Source organism: Heterocephalus glaber, unplaced genomic scaffold, assembly GCF_053883595.1.
Source record: "Heterocephalus glaber isolate CG9 unplaced genomic scaffold, H.glaber_assembly_v1.0 deba00001773, whole genome shotgun sequence".
Taxonomy (NCBI): domain Eukaryota; kingdom Metazoa; phylum Chordata; class Mammalia; order Rodentia; family Bathyergidae; genus Heterocephalus; species Heterocephalus glaber.
This window is the reverse complement of record NW_028258463.1, coordinates 12655931-12672616: the sequence shown is the minus strand read 5'-3', so window position 1 is coordinate 12672616 and position 16686 is coordinate 12655931. Positions and strand designations below refer to the sequence as shown.

Here is a 16686-nt window from a genome sequence, read left to right as displayed (position 1 = left end):
CTCGATGGGGGTGTCCTTGTTTTCCCAGCGAGCCAGGCGGGATTATTATCCCCACCTTGACATAGTGAACCTGAGTGGCCTGCTGAGATGCAATAGGAACCGGAGCCTGTGTGGCCACAAAGCCCTCTTCCAGTAAATAGTTCCTGACTCTGTTTACTGGGAGCATCTCGGAGGCTGGGTGCTGGGCACCAAGTGAAGAGCAGGGCAGGATAAGGCTCAGACCCCATGACCCTGCAATGTGGGAGCAGCCTTGTGCTCACAGGTACCATCAGGCAAGTCTCTGTAAAGGAGGCCAACAGGAGTGGCCACACTGCCTGCCGAGCCCTAGTGGCAGGAAGTGAGGAGACCAGGAAAGGACCAGCCCAACTCCTAGGCCAGGGCAGGGCTGTGGAGGATGCGTTCCAAGGGCCACCCCCCCAGGGGCAGACTCAGCCTCTGACTCAGCACCCCACCCGAAGCCCCCGGCTGCATAGCATTCTGCCCCGCTCGGATTTCAAAGAAAAAAGGAAAGGAGACAGCAGCACAGCCTGACCTGGCCAGCGGAGCTGGAAGATTTTCACCAGAAACCTCATAGAAATCCAAGCCCTAGCCCAAGCCTCCCCTTCCAGATAGAAACTATCTCACTCCAAGTTCTCGCTGGAGCCATGGACGGCAACCTCTGGCTTCAGCACCCAGGGCTCAGGCAGCTGATGCCTCTGCCAAGCTGCAGGCCCTGCACGGCTCCTGCCCCTCCTCCCCATTACTGCTTGCGACATGTGTGCATCTGAAGAGACACTCCCCAATAAACAGCTAAAAATCAGTGATGGCCCAGAGCGCCACACCAAAACCATGGCCACTCCCTGAAGTCTCCCTCACCCCATGGTGCCCAGCTCTGGTGCCAGCAGGGAGAGAGCAAGGGGCAGGAGCAAGGATGCAGGAGCATCGGGTGGCACATCCCAGGAGCTGGAAGCACCTCAGCCTGGCCCAGAGAGGGAGAAGGCACAAGCAAGCGGTCACACCGGCAATGGGTCCTGCACCCTCGTGGTTGCTCCAGGCCGTCACCAACCTGTGGCAAGACCCTGCACATGCTCACAACCTTTAGGTGTTAGAGCCAGGAGGCCAGAGCTGACAAAGCCAGCTTCTCCCAGCTCTGTCTGCTCCAGCTGTGACCGGGACAGGTCCTTACCTTCCCTGGACAAAGGAGGTGAACAGTCACACACCAGAGTCCCTCGGTTGCTGCGAGGGTGGATGGACTCGTGGAGCCAAGTGGTTATGAACCGGATTCACAGTGGCCTTGGTCCTGCCTGAGGCTGGGTCCGAGAAGGACAGATGAGAGCAGAGGAGGCACCTCCAAACCCAATGCAGGGTGCCTCGCCCCTGCCACCACCGCAGGTCTCCCCCAAGGCTGCATAGTGAGGGCCAGGAGACCACTCGAGCCAGTGGCTTCTCACAGCTGATCTCGTGGCTCATCCGAAGGAGGGAGGCAGTCGCATTCCCCCTCCCGGGGGAAACTGAGGCCCAGGGAGCTCTGTTTCTAGGCTGAGCCAGCAGTCCCCTGTAACATCTGGGGCTTGACAGCACTGGGCTCCCGGACAGGCCCAGGAGGCCCAAGGCCTGGGGACCACAGTACTTCCAGGGGCCCATGAGGATGTTTAATTTTATTTTAAAATCAGAAAACTGAACATACAGTCATGAATCCAGCTTGGATTATATTCATCTTTATACCAAGGTTCATTTCTCTTTCTTTTTTCTTATTTTGTTTTTTCAAACAGGCTCTCCTTCAGTAATCCAGGTTGGCCTTTGACTGACTATGTAGTCCAGGCTAGGCTTGAACTCGTAGTGCACAACCACACCTGGCCGCAATATTATATAAAAATGTTGGTATAAGCAGACATGGTGCCACACACCTATAATTCCAGCACTCAGGAGGCTGAGGCACGAGGACTGTCATCAGTTCGAGGGCAGCTTGTGCTACATAGCAAGACCCTGCCCAGGGCTGTCTCTACACAGCACTGGGGGTGGGCAGCAGCTGCCCCTTGCCCTGCCTCACTGGCTCCTCTCACCCCAGTGGCTCAGCAAGGCCACTCCAGCTCGGCCAGCTGACTGCGCCAAACCCCACAGAGCCCCAGGCCGCATCCCCTGCCCCAAGTCCTCCCCAGTCCCTGTCGTGCCAGGGCTGAGGAAGGGCGGCTGCTCGTTCCTGGCAGAGCCCAGCTTCCTGTTTTCTCCAAGTGGACACGGTCAGGTGCGGCCGGAAAGGGACATGGGGGCAGTGATGGGCAGTGGATCCCAGCCATGGGTGGGGAGGGGGTTGAAGGCCCGCGGGGCTTCCCCTGTTCCATGCTGAGAGCTCGGAGTCTGGCCAGGCCCACGCTGCACCCCAGCCACCGTCCCTTCCCCTGGCCCAGCTCCTGGGGACCCTAACCAAGACACAAGGGCTCACTGCCTGGGGAATCCGAGATGCCAGGACTCATGCCGGGAGCTAGCCCACACCCTCAACCGTCCACGCAATGCCCCCGCACCTGCCCTTTGGGGTCAGACTCTCCAATCAATTCCAGCTCAGCCGGGACCAGTGTAAGGCTGTGGCACCTTTCATAACCCACCCGCTCTGTCTGCTCTGCGCGGCGGGACAGGACCGGGCCACGGACACTTAACTCCCTTCCTCTGCCCCCTCCTCAAAGCTGACTCCTGTCTGCCACAAGCTCTGCCACCTCTCTCCTGTCCTCTTCTCCCTCATCCTGCGGTGCTGACATCCAGGAAGAGTAGGCCAGGCCGGGAGCACAAGGGCACGGCCAAGCCCAGGCCCTGGTGAGAGACAGGACAGAGTCCACGCAGCCTGAGCCCGTCCCAGGCTTGGGAAAACCTCGGTCTCCTCCCCACGGGCCCTCTGTGGTGCTTTCCCGGCACCGAGACTCCCACGGAGGACGGGAGGCCTCTGGACACACGGAGCTGGCTGTCCGCCTTGACCTCAGCGGTGAAGAAGAAATGGAGCCGGCTCCTCCCACCCCCAGCAGAGCAACCCAGCGCCGCCCACCATTGGGCCTGAGCCCGGGCGCAGAGCCTGCCCAGGCTGGGCACTCCAGAAATAAAGGCTTCAGGGCCAAGAGGAGAACTGGAGACAGGAGCAGGAGGAGCGAGGTCGCCAGCCACCCTGCCACGCCGAGCGTCACAGGCAGCACAGGCGCCCTCCTCATGTGCCACCCACAGGACTCGTTACTGCCGGTAACCCTGCCCAATGGCTCTATTCTCCCGCCCTTGCTCCACAGACAAGGAAACTAAGGCGCAGAGTGGTCCAGAACTGGCCAGTGGCCACACAAACCCAGGCACTCCAGCCGAGAGGCTGTGTCTACCTACTCCACTCTCCTGCCTTTCCATTTCACTCTGAATCTTTCCGCTGATGTGCTCATTTTTCTGTTATCCTCAACTCTCAGCTCATGCGCTATTTTTCCATTAAATACCGTACTTTTGGCGTCCCTGAATTTCTCCAATTTAAGAAGCACTCACTTGGGCCTTTTTTTTTTTGGTGGTGGTGCTGAGGTTTGAACCCAGGACACACTCACAGAGCTGCATCTCCAGCCATGTTTATTGTTTTATCTTGACACAGGGTCTCACTAAGTTGTCCAAGCGGGGCTCCTCAGTCCTTCTGCCTCAACCTTCCGGAGTTCTGGGATGGCAGGTGAGCACCACCATACCTGTTGCCTCTCTTCTCAGCAGCTCCCTGCTGGCGGCTGCCTCAGCTCAAAACCAAGATGGTGTCAGCACACAGCAGAGTAGATGCTGGTTTGCACAGCGTGGAGATTCAAAGACAGGAAAGCTCAGGGCTTGGGGCTGTGCTTTGGACATAACACACTGAAGGGCTGCTGATACTTCGAATGTGGGGCGGTGAGAAGAATTACACCCACCTCGCTGCAGACTAAATGATATCACGCAGGAGGAGTGGATGGCGTGACGCAGGTGAGGTGGACACTGTCCGAAGTCATAGGGTGAGCAAGCTTGCTCCTGCTGCAGGAGTCCCGTGCCCCCACGCTGTGCAGGTAACAGCTGGGGCACTCCCCTGCAGGTCCCTGACATCCTGCTGTGCACTTCATGTCTGGCATGATGGTCTGGTCACGGTGACCAGCAGTGCCCTGGGCTGGGAGCTGTGAGGTGCCACTCAGACACCCACTGTTGGGAATGCAACCGGGAGACACTTGCTCTGTGAGCCTCTGGAGAAGGTATCGGCTCCTTCAGAGCCAGCCAGGATTCTGGGATGGACCCACACCATGGTACAAAAGCCACCCCACGCCAGGTGATGCTATAGGGCCACCTCAGCCCAAGGGCCCTGCGGGGTTGGCCTGTATCATGCTTCGACTCCTCCTCCTCCCCAGCCTTGCTTCGTCCCTTCCTTGGCAGGGGTGTGGACTCCCAGAGCCTCCTGATCAATGTCCCGAAGCTAATTGCTCTGGCAAGATCTGCTTTGTGGGGAACGCAACCTGCAATAATCATCTTTACTCTCAGAAGTGTCCCAGCTAGTATTATAAAGTGTAGGTCACACAAGCTCTAGGAGACCTACAGGGTTGCATCCCGGGTCACTGCTCCATGTTACTCATTTAATGACTCTGGACTGGGAGTCCCAGGAAGCAGGGAATGTGTTGGTCCCATCCCAGTCCTGAAGAATCCAGGGTCTGTCACAGAAGGTGTTCAGTTGTATTTGTTGAATGGATGAATGAACCACCTTATCTAGGGATTTAGAGACCACAGAAGGTCAAGGGAGAGGAGGAGGTGGAGAAAGAGGAAGAGCAGGAGGGGGCAGAATGTGGGAAGGAAGGAAGGGAGGGAGGGAGGAAAGAAAAGGAGGTTGGTGAGTTGCTGTGCACAGACGCAGGACGCAACACGGGTGCATCCAGCTCCCTGCCCATCTGCTGCCGTAACTCCAAGTCTGGCCTCCTCTTAATGGCGCAGAACCCTAACTGCAATTCCCGAATCACGGCGCCGTGGATTCGTGGATTCACTCCTGACTCTCGGAACAAAGTCGGGTGGTCCTGAGCATAGGCCCGGGGCAGAGAGAAAAGCCCTGGTGAGAGGAGGGGTGAATGTGTGCCTGACCCTGTGACACAAGCAGTCCCAGATTTTTATCTTAGCAAGGTTTCACCTCTACTAATGTTTGGTGGGAGGTGGAAAAGGGACCCCTTTGTTTATCTACAGCCTCGGGAACACCCCGGGCCCCCAGAGCCGACCCTGCTGGGGTTCCCCAGCCTCCCTGTATTTTTTTTCCCACTCCCCACTGAAATGATGCCTTCAGAGGTGGTATCTTGGGGTCCATGCTCCCGGCTTGGCAAAGAGGTGTTTAAGGATGGCCCTGGGGAGGCGACAGCCCTGGCTTGGGGGCCAGCTCCAGACCAGGTAGGCAGAGAGCTGGGCCCCAGACGCTGGGCACAGCTGGCAGCCACCCTCCCACGAGAGTGAGCTGGGACCCAGGAAGACCTGGAGCCAGCCTGGAAGCTGCCAGAGCCCAGGAGAGCTGGCAGCCAGGCCACCTCTCACCTCGGTCTCAGCCCTGTGAGGCGTGAGTCCGTGGCCTCCACAAGCTCTTCCACAGGGCAGGGTTCCAGGAATCAGCTGAGCGGCTCCTTGGCCTTTCCTTAAAGGTCTCCGGTGCGCCCTGTGCCACGCTCAGCGGTGACCTTCCTGGCCGTCCTGGCTGAGCTCTCTGCGCTGCTCCGTCTTCCCCTAGTTACACTTCTCCTTCTCGGCCTTCTGAGAATCCTAGAAGGTCACTGCTGGAAAGGACCCGCTGAGAGCAACAGAGGAAGCTGCAAGGCCCTGGCTTGGCTCACGGCCCCCACCTGCCCGGCCCTGGCCTCCAGAATCCAGCCCAGGTCCAGTCAGGCACCAGCTGATGTGTGGCACCTTCGTCCCATCTCCACATAGGGCACAAAATAGCAGGTTATACCGTCAGAAAAGTAGGGTGGGAGGCCTGCTGGTAACTCACATCACCTAACGGAGAAAGGGAGGAAAACAAGCCCACGCATTCCACCTCCAGCCTCTTCCGAAGTTCTAAAAAGACCAAGGACTGTCTGGGGCTGCCGAACCGACCGGGCACCCAGGGACAGGCCCAGAAGGCAGCATCTTTGGGGAATCGGGGAGGAGACAGCTGTGATTTGTCCTGGAATGACAATGCAACAGGCCTGCACAAGCAGGTGTAAGTGCAGTCTGGGGACAGATCACTGTAACCCTTTCCCCCATCCTTGTCCTCCTTCCCTCCTGGAGCCACAGAAAAGAGCCCTGCGACTACCTTGTTTCACCAGTCATCATTTCCTTCTCCCGCAAACACCTTTTCATGGTACTTGGGATGGAACTCTTGCATGCTAGATGGGCCCTGCACCACTGAGCTGCATGCCTAACCCTTTCTATTTTGAGGCAGGGTTTCACTAAGTTGCCTGGGCTGGCCTTGAACTTGCTGTTCTCCTGCCTCAGCCTCCTGAGTAGCTGGGCTTATCGGTGTGGGCCACTGCACTCAACCCACCAAAGATTTCTGAGCAGCTGTTTCAGACCCCAGCAGTACAGCAAGCCATGCAGATGTGGTAGCCGCCCTGCTGGGTGCAGGTCCAATGACGTGAGAGTGAGCAGAAAGAGAAAACGCCAATGGAGCAGATGAGGGCCCATCATGAGACCAGAGTGCCCAGCCTGGGGCAGGGACAGTGGGTTAGCCGGAGGACGACACACAAGAGAGCATTTGCCCAGGACAACACATCCAGTTGGTGACAGGCACAACTCTGCTCCTCATTCATGCAGACTGACTGCACCTGTGCCCTGTCTTGGCCACTTTCCAGCTAAGTGCCCTGGGTGAGTTATTTGGCTGTCATGTGCCTCAGTTTCCATACCTGTAAATGTAATGGAAGAAGCCTGCCTGGGCTATATGGAAAAGCCAAGTGTGTTAGTATCGCAGTTCCCTCAAAGTATGGTCCTGGGGACCCCTGGAAGCCCCCAGGACTCTCTCGGGAGTCGGCAAGGTCAACGCTATTTGCACAGCAGTAGTAAGACTTTGCAGAGAGCCCTCGTTTAATGACCTGCCTGTTAACAACTGTTCAGACTTACGACGGGACCATGAGTGGCACTGCAGCCCTACAGTGGCTTCTTTGGCAGCACAGCCCTGTAGTTTTTGCTGATTGTCCTGCACAGTACAGTACTGTGGTTTTATGTTCCGTTATACATTACAGTGCAGCACGTAAGACTTATGCAAATAGAGCAAAGTCATCAAGTTGAAGTTTCCTTTGACAGTTTCTTTGTTCTGAATATTGCAGTGTGCATAGTGTGTACAACTCCCCATTTAGTGACCGATTCACTGAACAGCCTGTCACAGGCCAGACTTGGTTGTTAAACGAGGGGTGTCCCTCCCTGCCTTGTGCAGAGTCCTCTGTCTCCCTGCTGTGTATGTAGCCAGCTCCCTTCCTCCTGTGTGAAGGGCTTTTGCCGTCCTGCCCTGGCCGGAGCCCTCTTTACACTGCCCTGTGCAGGATCCTCCTTCTCCTGCCCTGTGCAGAACCCTCTTCCTTGCTTCTGTGTACACAGCAGTCTCCCCTAGTATTGGAAAAAAAACAAGGTTTGGCGAGCTCGTCTTCCCAGTTCAGGCTCGTGTGTCTGTTTCTCGCGTAGTTGCTCTGCACGAATTCCAGAAGAGCACATTCCTCCTATCTCTGGTATCAAATTCTACTCTTGTCTGCTTTTTTTTCCCCTAGTTTATTAAATATTAAACCAGACTTGGGCCGGGGATTTAGCTCAGTGGTTCCAGCGCCTACCTTGCAAGCAGAAGGACCCAAGCTCGATCCCCGGTACCAAGAAATATATATATTAAACCAGACAAAAGGCTTTCATGACCAGAAGCTCAGCATACATAATCTAAGCATAGGTAAAATCTAAGCATACATAAAGATGAACAAATCACGGGCAATAACAAAGAAAGCAGAGAAGCTGCCTAGGGGAAGATGGAGGTAACTCCACTTCATGCCCACGCTGAGCAAGCACACAGAGTAAACACCCAGTGCCTCACCTCCTCACTGTTTACTTCAGTGACTCCCTCGCCCCACTCTGCACAGCGCATCTGAGTTCCACCTGTGCTATTCACTTAACATTTTTCTCCAAATTGTCTCACCTTTTTTTGGTAACAAATTATTTTGAAAGGAATCTTAGTACTTTGAATGTAGATGGAAAATCAGTGTGACTTGCTGTGTAAAAATAAATCCAGTTACACCCAGGTGCAGTGCCACATGTCTATGATCCCAGCTACTCCGGAGGCTGAGACAGGAGGATCGGGAATGCGAGGCCAGCCTGCACGATTCAGGGAGACACTGCCTCCAGAGTAAAATCTTTTAAAAAGGGCTGGGAACATGGCTCAGGGCTCCTTGGGTTCAGTTCCCAGAGCCCAGGTGGGAACCAGTAATGACCAACCAGTTATTAAACTCTGGCTGGGCTCTGCAGCCAGCAGCCCTGACACTTGAGCAACTAGCGAGTGTCACAGAGAAGCAGTAGGCCTCAGAGGTGCCAAGGTGAGCTTCACCTGCAGAGTGAGACTTTCCTTCTGACTTGACTGAAGGAACTGTGGCCTGCTCCTAGGAATGTGTCCTGGGCCTCTTCATGACTGAGTTGCTGTTCCGTGTTCACTGCTCCCTCCGCCAGCGCCTAGAGCTGACCCGGCGTACAGCAGCTGCACCATGAATGTTGGTGGACTGCATGGATTAATTAACATGCAAAATGAAAGAGCTGCAGGGACTCTCACTGCAGCAATTCTTATACTAGGAGATGGTGGAAACGAGGAAGTCCATGAGGAGAAGAGCAGATAAATTCTATTCTGCCATAAACCGAACAGCCTGCAGTCTTTATAAAGACTGAGACCACTCTAGGTGTAGTATGTGGAGCTCATTGGTGTGTCAAGTGAAATAAGCAAGCTATGAGTAGTCATGGACGGTAAGCTTCCATTAATCCTTTTAAAAGAGGCTGTGGGAAGTCAGGCATGATGGTGCACGCCTGCAATCCCAGCACTTGGGAGGCTGAGGCAGGAGGATTGCTGTGAGTGGGAGACCAGCCTAGGAAACATAGTGAGTTCAAGGACAGCCTGAACTACATGAAGAAACTCTGTCTCAAAAAATAGGGCCCGGGATGTAGCTCAGTGAAGCTATACCAGCCTGGCAAGCATGAGTCTTGACTTTGCTTTCCAGTACCAAAAAAAAAAGAGATAAGAAAAGAAAAGAGGCTATAGGAATGTATATGTTTGTAGAAACATTAAATATATCTGGAGGGGCCGGGAATTTAGCTCAGTGGCGCTGCGCCTGCCTGGCAAGCACAAGATCCTGAATTCGATCCCTGGTATCAAAAAAAAAAAAAAAAGAAAATCATAAATATATCTGGAAAAACACAAGAAGTAGGCACAATGGTCGGTTCAAAAGAGAGAACTAGCTGGTGTACGCCTATAATCTCAGCTACATGGGAGACTGAAGCAGGATGATTACAAATTCAAGCCAGCCTGGACAACGTGTTGAGACCTTGTCTCAAAATAAAATAAAAAAGGCCAGGGATGTAGCTCAGTAGGCAGGACCACTTGCCTAGCATGTGTGAGGTCGTGGGCTCGATCCTCAGTATTGGGAAAAAAAGCAGAAAAGAGTAGAATCTGATACCAGAGATAGGAGGAATGTGCTCTTCTGGAATTCGTGCAGAGCAACTACGCGAGAAACAGACACACGAGCTTGAACTGGGAAGACGAGCTCGGAGTGAGTTCACTGTGGCTCGGAGCTGGGGAGCTGCGGCGCTGCGGCTGCCACACGCCCTCCAGCGTGCTGTGGTCCGGGAAGCAGCGTCTGGGCTCGGCACACGGAGCCTGCCCCTGGTCACAACAGGCGTCTTTCCCTAACCTCTGGATCGAGGTTTTCTCTCCACCTGATGTGCGCATCCTGTCTTAATTAGGCAAAGCAAACCTTGTTCCTGTTCAGCCCTTACCCCGTGGATCCTTGACTGATACCAGCCACCTCCCCGGCCGACTGGCCGTTCTCCTCGCCTTCTCGGGCTGGCTCCATCCCGGGAAGCAGGGGGTGCTCTCAGCACTCAGGCTGCAGACCTGGCTTTCTTCCCTCCCATGCTGCCCAACCCTAATAAGCACTCACTAGAAATACTTTCAGGCGTCACCGAAGTACATCTCGGCTCAGGGCTACTTTTCTCTGCCAGGAATCCTCAAGTTGGCTCATTCCCTCCAGCCTCCCAGTACTGCCCAGTGTTGCAGGTCCCCAAAACCAGCTCAGGGGCTTTATCGTGTCACCAGAAGCTGCAGGCTGGGGGTCCCCAAGGGGTGGATGTCCTTGATCACAGGCTGGTTCCATGTGTCTAGCAGGGACTCCGGGCTCTGCCATCCCAGTTAGGAAGAAAGGAGAAGAAAGGCACAAGCTCGACAGGACAGGTTTATTTCAGAACAAACCTGAGTGGGCTGCTGTGGCACTGAGACCAAACGGGATGCTCTCCTCGGGGCTCTGGGGTCCTTTAAAGGATCATGGGGGTTGGGGGGCTGGAAGGGGAGGTGGCTGCTGGCTAAGACAAGGCTTGAGAAGGGGTGAGGCTGCCAAGGACCAGGCTGGGCTGTGAGGGAGTGGCCGCCGGCAGTGGCAGGGCTGGCAGAGTGTGGCTGTGTCCTCTGTCAAGACGGCAGGGGCGGGTCCCTCCACCAGGTGCTCCCTCTCAGGCTCAGCCACTGGTCCACACGCTGGTCCACACGCAGGCAGAGGAAGGGCACAGGTCACAGAGCAAGGGGCGGGCGCATGGCAGCTGGGGTGGCCGCCCAGGGGACAGAGCCACAGGCATCCTGGTCCATCTAGCTCACCGGCCAAACGTGCCCTCTGCTGCCCAAGCTGCCAGGGAGCCAGGGGCACATTCCAAACCAAGTCACTACTGAGAAGAAAGTCACTTCTGACCCTAAAGGAGAGGTGGAGGTCCTGTGAGCAGGAGGCTCTTCCCAGCACGCACTGCACTGCTCCCAGTCACAGAGCTTCCCTCCCCTGGGAGTTGGCTCACTTCCAGCATACGGTGGAAGGTGAACACGGGCCGCATTCTGGGCTACAGTAGGGGAGCTCGACACCTAGGAGTGCAGCTGGGAACCTACTAGGAACAGGTTTCTGAAGTGGCTGACACAAGGAGCCATAGCAAGTTCTTGATCTGAGGGAAAGTTTTCAAATGGATTGCTCTGGAGCCCTCTGGTGATGATGAGCTCTGTCCAGGTGTGTGCCTCTGTATGGGGGGGGGGGGGGGGCTAAACAGCTGGGAAACATGACCCCTGGAGAGAAGGCATTTCATCAGGGACTAGGATAGGTGCGATTTGCCGGGCATGGTGGTGCACACCTGTCATCCCAGCACTCTGGGAGGCTGAAGCAGGAGGATCACAAATTCAAGCCCAGCCTGGGCAACTCAGTGGCTTAGCAAGACCCTGTCTCAAAAATTAAAAATAAGAAAAGAGGCCCAGGGATTTAGCTCAGTGGTACCACCAACGGCCTTACAAGGAAGGTCCTGAGTTCGATCCCAGGTACCAAAAAAAAATTTTTAAAAGCTGAGGATGTAGCTTAGTTCGATACCCTGCCCTAGCGCGGGGGAGAAGGGTGTGAACTGATAGGTCAAAGCCAAAGAGTACATCTGCGTGCCCAGCACCCACTGGGTAGGGCAGGGTAAGCACCACAACAGCGCCCCAGGGACTCTTCGAGGAATCATACGGAGCAGAGCTGAGCTGGGCTGGACTGGGAGGCCTTCGCACAGAGCCCGGGCCTGGACTCCACCTCTGGGCATCTCTAGGGCTCCATGGAGTTCTGAGCAAGGACAGGCAGTGTACAAAGGACTCGGGGAAACAAGAGGAAGCAAGGGGAAGAGCGAGTGCTCATGAGACATCAGCAGGAAGGGGGGACCCAGGGGAGCCCGCCACCGGGAATGTGAGGATGGAGGCAGCATGACTCTGGACACTGCAAGAAGAGGGATGGACACTGGCATGAGGTCCTTCATGCAGAGCACGCAGGAAGCACGGGGGGCTGGCGGAGAGGAAGGGACGCGCACTGTGGGCCGGGGAAATCCTGGTGTGGAGCTCAGGATGCAAGTCCTTGCACCTCAGGCCCAGGTCCCCTAGGGTTAGTACTAGTATTGTTATACTGCCAGCACCCTACCATGAGCTACATCCCCAGCCCTTTCCAAATTTTTTTTTTAATTTTGGGACACAGTCTTGCTAACTTGCCCAGTTTATCCTCAAATTTGATTCTCCTACCTCAGCCTCCCAAATAGCTGGGTTTATAGCTGTGTGCCACCACGCCTGGCTCCCAAACCATGACTGCCCCGTGTCCATGCCTTTGGACGTGTGATTCTTTCTGCCAGAATGCTTTCCACCTCCTACAGCAGCTTACTGCTGTGTACCTGGCAGCCATGCATTCACATGTCACCTCCTCCGGGAAGGCCCCAGGACCTCTTCTATGTGTTCTCACCTCTCCCAGGGGTCCCTCTGCCCGCCAAGCTGCCTTGAATCCTTGTCTGTCCCCCCGTGGAGGGCTGGCCTCAGACTTGCTCACCTGTGTCACCAGGGCCTACGCAACGCCTGGCACACAGTAGGTGCTCAATAGACGTTTGTTGAGTGACTCTGCGAAGCCAAGAGTGTATCAGAACTCCGAGCTGAGAGTGTGGAGAAGCAGGAGGCTCACGGCTGAAACTTGGGGAGCAAAGGAAGCGGCAGCACAGGGACTCAGGAGCCTGCCCGGCCTGCCCACAGTAGCTTCCACAGGACACCCTCCCGGGGCCTCTCCACTAAGGGGGTCCCCTGCCACCCCTGTCCTGGCGCTGGGCTGGGAAGGGGAAGCAGCCAGGGCTCCCCACATCCGGGACTGGGGCAGAACAGTGGGAGGGGAGCCCTCCTTGCAACCATCTTCTCCCGGGGCCAAGGGCGGGGGTCCCGCCGGGGCCAGTGGTGGGCCGGGGCTGTGCAGTCTCTGGGGCCTGGCTGTCTGCACCTGGGCACCTGCTCCCGGCAGCTGGTTCTGTCTGAAAGCTCTGAGCGGGTCTGCTGCCCTGGCTGGCTCCGGCCTGGCCCAGCACACTCCATCCCGCCTTGCACCGCCCTGGCCGCCCTCGGGATGACGCAGTCCTGTTTGCAGTCCACTCCAGCTCAACCCGCCTGCCAGACTGGAAGCTCGCTCTGGGCTGCAGGCTCTGTGCTCCCTCCCCAGAGCCAAAAGGAAGAACCTAACAGAGGAACAGACAGAGTTGGACGTGGGGCACACACCTGTGATCCAGGGCGGCCACGGCAGGAGGAACAAGAGTGACGAAGACGACAAAAACTAAAGGAGGGACATGCTGGAGGGCAAGAGGTGCTGGGACAGCATGACCTGAACAATCTCTCAGGCGGACTAAATCCTCCAGCAGAGTTGAGGATGATGTGGAGAGGACACCGGGGTGGGGAGGCAACCTAGGGGGAAAACCCATCGGGAAGGAAAAAGAATTGCATCAAGCCAGGGCTCCCTAAGAAGGCTCCCTCAGAGATCGGGACTGCGGTCTCAGGTCTCGGGAAGGTCCGTCCAGTCCCCGCTGCGCCCCGCCCCAGGCCTCCCTCTGCCACAACATTGCCCTCCCCCGTACCCACGCTGCGCTGACCTCCCCTCCGCCATCTCCACAGTGAGTGACAGAGCTGGGGCCCCAGGGGCTGGAAGTGTCACCCGCCAGCCGGGCCATGGGTTGCCCTGGCTGGCACACTGTCCGAGTTGCACGCTGTGAACACTCCCACCTGCCCTACTCCCAGCTGTCCGTCCATCCCCAGCCCTCCCACAGACCACTGGGTGGTGGCAGTCACAGGGGGGCAGCACCAGCCTTTCCTCTGGGAACGCCCACCCCGTGCTCTTCCCAACACAGGGTCTCACAGGAATGTAGGCCCCAGGACCTTGAGGCACTTAGATGATTTACTGGTCACTTTCTCACTGGACACGGCTGCATATCATGGGCCAGCTGACTGAGGCAGTAAGAGCCAGAATATAACTTCCTTTATCTAAAACAAATAGAAAAGGACAAATGATGCAAGGGCAGCAAAATCTACTCACTCTTCATCACCCTTCTGTGGAAGATGCGTTCAGGCTCTTTTCAGATCTTGCGTGCACTGGGGCAGGTGCTCTGAGATCAGCCCTGCTTTTGAATCCTGGGCCTTTCGTTACAGTGAAGTCACAACCTCAGGCAGGTCACTTCTATCCACATCTTGGTTTGCTTGCCTATGAGACAGGCATGATACTAATATTACCTACTTTATGGAGTCAGACTGCAGCTCTCACCTGGGCACAGTATCACTCCTGTGAGGACATCCAACAATGCCTGGAGACATTTTTTGTCTTGACATGGAGGGTGGGGTATGAATGGTATTTAGTGGACTGAGGCCAGACATGCTCTTAAACACTGTACAAAGCACAGGAAGTTCCCCTTTAACAATGAATTCTCTAACCCAAAATGTCAATAGTGCTAGGTTGAGACACCCTGGAGCACAGTGAATATTCAGTGAGGTTACATGCACAAAGCACTGAGTAAGTGTCTGGCTCACTTTCTGAAGTTCTGGAAAAACAGAAGCTGCTATTCTTTAGGACTGGCACAGTCTTCCCCTCCTCTTTCCAAATCTAAAGTGGATGGGATGTGAAACCCCCTGAATACTGAGAATTTAGCTCACCACTCTCCAGGTGTGAGTCACCCTGTAAATGTCAACTATTTCATTTAATTCTGAGCTGAGGCTACACAAGTGAGTCAGAGCTAGAAGCCTTCCTGGGCTGTCGAGACTTGGGCAAGGAGGAAATAAGCCTGGCCGGAGCACTCCTTCCAGAGGTGTGGGAGCTCCTCACTGCTCAGAGGTGCCGCAGAGCCCCCTTGTGTGGGGAGAGGGGTTGGGCTGTTTCTCACCTCACCTCACACACCTTGAGGCTTAGAAAGACCTGAGGAAAAAACAGCTGAAACCAAGAAGCCCTGCTCATCCCAAACACTTTCCTTGCTAGTGTGCAGTGTGGTCTGTTCTCCCCTGGGACCTGACCTGAAATTCCTTCTCCAGAGCTGCAGCGCTGGGGCTGGGTCGACAGAGTTCCCTTTGTCACTGCACATCAGTGCTAGTAGTGCACAGGTGTAGAGGTGGATGGTCCCGATGGGGCAGCTGGGCCACTCGAGAGAGTAGGGACCAGAGGAATGTCCAGGGAAGCTGGAGACACAGGGGTCCTCAGGAAGGAAGGCTGAAAAAGGCCAAGTTATCCAGAGAGCATGTGCAGAATCTGGGCCCACACCAGGACCTTCCTGAGAAGTGGTGTGCCCAGAGGCAAGCAGGTGTGGGAGGGCCAAGACAGGCACCCCAGATCTGATACCAACCTGCACAGCTGGCTCAACTCTGACTCTGCCTGAGTCACTGCAGTGCAAAACCCTGTGGTGAACCAGCTCTGGGGGCCCAGCTCTACCTGTCTCTTGGCTCCACCTCCCAGCAGGCCACTGGCAACCAGCACGACCCCCAGAGTCTGCCCGGCTCGGAAGCACAGGCTCTATAGAAGCCATGCCTTGTCTGTGGAGGGGGACAAGATGCAAGACTGAGTGCCTGAGAATAAGACAACAGGGGTGGGGCCTATGAGGAGCTGCAGGCTCTGCACAAAGGCACTCAAAACGAGGTGGTACACACCTGTCATGCCAGCACCTGGGAGGGTGAAGCAGGAGGATCCCAAGTTCAAGACCAGCCAGGGCTACAACAGTGAGTTCAAGGCCAACCTGGACTACATAGCAAGACCCTGTCTTGAAAGAAGAAAGAAGCAAACGACATTGGGCCAGCTGAACAAACTATTTTTGGCCCAGGTGGAGATGGGGCCCTCAGGTTGAGTTTCCCACCCCGCCTACATGAACCGGCTTCCCCAGCACCCAGCCAGACGTCTATCCACTAGTTACTGACCTCCAGAGAGAGGCCTGGAGTGGGGGGTCCTGCCAAGTGGTCCTGGGCAGACCCTCTCTCTGGAGATTCACCCATGCCCGCCTGCGGGGACCCTGATGGAATCGGGGAGCCAGGGTAGGAACACACCTATCTTGGAAAAAAATAATAAAGTTTGGAGTTTTTATGGCAAATAAAACAAAAGCTCGTGTGGGAGCACTAGGAAATACCTCAGCAAAGGCCGGAAAGGCTCTCCGCCTTCCCTCCCCTCCTGTCCCCACCAGGTCGGAGCACTGCGACAGCGGCCTCTGTCCAAATCCCGGGTCTTGTCCGCGCTCGGCCGGCCGCATGTACGGTCCGCTCCGCGTGGACCCCGGGGCCCCGACGCTTTTCGAGGGACCACTGTGACCCTCTCCCTCGCCCTCAGGGGGTCTGTGGTGGTCGGGAACAGCATTCCTAACCCCCTACCCTCGCCTCCGCCGAGGAGAGGAAGCAGCCCGAGGCCGGGGAGGGAGAGCGCCTTGCCGTCTCCAAGGTAACCGGAGTTCGCGCAGGGAGGGCCCACGCATGCGCACAGTCTCCCTTCCTTCCCGTAAAGTCAAAAAAGCAACCGATCCGGAGCGCCAGGAACCGAGTGCGCATGTGCACGACCGCACCGCCTCCGCCTCCTGTCAATCGGCCCGCCCAGCAATCTCTACAAATCTTGCCCGGAAATAGTGCCCATTTCTGGAAACCAAGCCTGGTTAACCAATCGTTGCTAGACAGGGAAACACAAGCAGGCCGCATCTGGACGTCTCATTCGC

The 16686-nt window shown here is 56.0% G+C and overlaps 1 long non-coding RNA gene across 28 annotated transcripts; it reads right to left on the bottom strand.

The window, feature by feature from the left end:
- Positions 1-10390: 10390 nt before the first annotated feature.
- On the bottom strand, positions 10391-16518 carry LOC101703082 (uncharacterized). 28 transcript variants are annotated; one of them, XR_015447735.1, is made up of 10 exons: positions 16114-16482; positions 15908-16037; positions 15644-15753; positions 15343-15529; positions 15017-15209; positions 13875-13999; positions 12972-13426; positions 12537-12673; positions 11011-11269; positions 10391-10911 (listed from the first exon to the last, which is right to left on the bottom strand). It is a non-coding gene; the product is annotated as an uncharacterized LOC101703082 (long non-coding RNA). The 28 variants fall into 28 exon arrangements; XR_015447737.1 differs by having other exon boundaries at positions 11099-11269; positions 16114-16481; XR_015447738.1 differs by having other exon boundaries at positions 11099-11223; positions 16114-16480.
- Positions 16519-16686: the final 168 nt, after the last annotated feature.